Genomic DNA, 2,500 nt, shown 5'->3' with positions numbered 1-2,500 from the left:
ACCACCTGGGAATACCAGGTGCTGTAGGCTTTTTTTTTTTCTCTCTTGTTCCGGCTTCCTTCAATGCTGGTTTTTAGATGTATAAGAGATGTAGGTCAATAGGAAAACAAAACCTACAGCCGCACCACCCTGAACAAGCCCAATCTCGTCTGATCTTGGAAGCTAAACAGGGACAGGCCTGGTTAGTACTTGGATGGGAGACCACCTGGGAATACCAGGTGCTGTAGGCCTTTTTTTTTCTCTCTTGTTCCGGCTTCCTTCAATGCTGGTTTTGAGATTATAAGAGATGTAGGTCAATAGAAAACCAATACCTACAGCCACACCACCCTGAACAAGCCCAATCTCGTCTGATCTTGGAAGCTAAGCAGGGACAGGCCTGGTTAGTACTTGGATGGGAGACTACCTGGGAATACCAGGTGCTGTAGGCCTTTTTTTTTTCTCTCTTGTTCCGGCTTCCTTCAATGCTGGTTTTGAGATTATAAGAGATGTAGGTCAATAGGAAACCAAAACCTACAGCTACACATCTCTAAACAAGCCCAATCTCGTTTGATCTTGGAAGCTAAGCAGGGCCAGGCCTGTGCCTGGTTAGTACTTGGGTGGGAGACCACCTGGGAATACCAGGTGCTGTAGGCTTTTTTTTTTTCTCTCTTGTTCCGGCTTCCTTCAATGCTGGTTTTTAGATGTATAAGAGATGTAGGTCAATAGGAAACCAATACCTACAGCCACACCACCCTGAACAAACCCAATCTCGTCTGATCTTGGAAGCTAAGCAGCAACGTGCCTGGTTAGTACTTGGATGGGAGACCACCTGGAAATACCAGGTGCTGTAGGCTTTTTTTTTTTCTCTCTTGTTCCGGCTTCCTTCAATGCTGGTTTTTAGATGTATAAGAGATGTAGGTCAATAGGAAACCAATACCTACAGCCACACCACCCTGAACAAGCCTGATCTTGGAAGCTAAGCAGAGCCCGGCCTGGTTAGTACTTGGATGCAAGACCACCTGGGGATACCAGGTGCTGTAGGCCCTTTTTTTTTTCTCTCTTGTTCCGACTTCCTTCAATGCTGGTTTTGAGATGTATAAGAGATGTAGGTCAAAAGTAAATCAATACCTACAGCCACACCACCCTGAACAAGCCCAATCTCGTCTGATCTTGGAAGCTAAGCAGGGCTGGGCCTGGTTAGTACTTGGATGGGAGACCACCTGGAAATACCAGGTGCTGTAGGCTTTTTTTTTTCTCTCTTGTTCCGGCCTCCTTCAATGCTGGTTTTGAGATGTATAAGAGACGTAGGTCAATAGGAAACTAATACCTACAGCCACACCACCCTGAACAAGCCCAATCTCATCTGATCTTGGAAGCTAAGCAGAGCCAGGCCTGGTTAGTACTTGGATGGGAGACCACCTGGGAATACCGGGTGCTGTAGGCTCTTTTCTCTTGTTCCGGCTTCCTTCAATGCTGGTTTCTAGATGTATAAGAGATGTAGGTCAATAGGAAATCAATACCTACAGCCACACCACCCTGAACAAGCCCAATCTCGTCTGATCTTGGAAGCTAAGCAGGGCTGGGCCTGGTTAGTACTTGGATGGGAGACCACCTGTAAATACCAGGTGCTGTAGGCCTTTTTTTCTTCTCTCTTGTTCCGGCTTCCTTCAATGCTGGTTTCTAGATGTATAAGAGATGTAGGTCAATAGGAAAACAATACCTACAGCCACACCACCCTGAACAAACCCAATCTTGTCTGATCTTGGAAGCTAAGCAGCAACGTGCCTGGTTAGTGCTTGGATGGGAGACCACCTGGGAATACCAGGTGCTGTAGGCCTTTTTTTTTTCTCTCTTGTTCCGGCTTCCTTTAATGCTGGTTTTGAGATAATAAGAGATGTAGGTCAATAGGAAACAAAAACCTACAGCTACACATCTCTAAACAAGCCCAATCTCGTCTGATCTTGGAAGCTAAGCAGGGCCAGGCCTGTTTAGTATTTGGATGGGAGACCACCTGGGAATACCAGGTGCTGTAGGCTTTTTTTTTTTCTCTCTTGTTCCGGCTTCCTTCAATGCTGGTTTTTAGATGTATAAGAGATGTAGGTCAATAGGAAACCAATACATACAGCCACACCACCCTGAACAAGCCTGATCTTGGAAGCTAAGCAGAGCTGGGGTTGGTTAGTACTTGGATGCGAGACCACCTGGGAATACCAGGTGCTGTAGGCCCTTTTTATTTTCTCTCTTGTTCCGACCTCCTTCAATGCTGGTTTTGAGATGTATAAGAGATGTAGGTCAATAGGAAACTAATACCTACAGCCACTCCACCTTGAACAAGCACAATCTCGTCTGATCTTGAAAGATAAGCCGCGCCAGGCCTAGTTAGTACATGGATGGGAGACCACCTGGGAATACCAGGTGCTGTAGGCTTTTTTTTTCTCTTTTGATCCGGCTTCCTTCAATGCTGGTTTTCAGATGTATAAGTGATGTAGGTCATTAAGAAACCAAATCCTACAGCCACAAC

The 2,500-nt window shown here is 45.9% G+C and overlaps 2 non-coding genes and 9 pseudogenes across 2 annotated transcripts; all 11 read left to right on the top strand.

Moving 5' to 3' along the window:
• Positions 1-30, top strand: part of LOC142128300 (5S ribosomal RNA) — a 119-nt pseudogene extending 89 nt beyond the window's left edge.
• An 81-nt stretch (positions 31-111) lies between these two features.
• LOC142128196 (5S ribosomal RNA) lies at positions 112-230 on the top strand (annotated as a pseudogene).
• Positions 231-309: 79 nt separating this feature from the next.
• LOC142128151 (5S ribosomal RNA) lies at positions 310-428 on the top strand (annotated as a pseudogene).
• An 80-nt stretch (positions 429-508) lies between these two features.
• LOC142128492 (5S ribosomal RNA) lies at positions 509-633 on the top strand (annotated as a pseudogene).
• An 81-nt stretch (positions 634-714) lies between these two features.
• Positions 715-833, top strand: LOC142128365 (5S ribosomal RNA; annotated as a pseudogene).
• A 272-nt stretch (positions 834-1,105) lies between these two features.
• Positions 1,106-1,224, top strand: LOC142128506 (5S ribosomal RNA). The gene has a single exon (XR_012685619.1). It is a non-coding gene; the product is annotated as a 5S ribosomal RNA (ribosomal RNA).
• Positions 1,225-1,304: 80 nt separating this feature from the next.
• On the top strand, positions 1,305-1,423 carry LOC142128166 (5S ribosomal RNA; annotated as a pseudogene).
• Positions 1,424-1,497: 74 nt separating this feature from the next.
• Positions 1,498-1,616, top strand: LOC142128076 (5S ribosomal RNA). The gene has a single exon (XR_012685533.1). It is a non-coding gene; the product is annotated as a 5S ribosomal RNA (ribosomal RNA).
• Positions 1,617-1,697: 81 nt separating this feature from the next.
• LOC142128437 (5S ribosomal RNA) lies at positions 1,698-1,816 on the top strand (annotated as a pseudogene).
• Positions 1,817-1,896: 80 nt separating this feature from the next.
• LOC142128415 (5S ribosomal RNA) lies at positions 1,897-2,015 on the top strand (annotated as a pseudogene).
• A 470-nt stretch (positions 2,016-2,485) lies between these two features.
• LOC142128422 (5S ribosomal RNA) overlaps positions 2,486-2,500 on the top strand; it is a 119-nt pseudogene continuing 104 nt past the window's right edge.

Source organism: Mixophyes fleayi, unplaced genomic scaffold, assembly GCF_038048845.1.
Source record: "Mixophyes fleayi isolate aMixFle1 unplaced genomic scaffold, aMixFle1.hap1 Scaffold_300, whole genome shotgun sequence".
In the NCBI taxonomy this organism is placed as follows: Eukaryota; Metazoa; Chordata; class Amphibia; order Anura; family Limnodynastidae; genus Mixophyes; species Mixophyes fleayi.
Note: the sequence above shows the minus strand (reverse complement) of the source record. Positions and strands in the feature narration are given on the sequence as shown.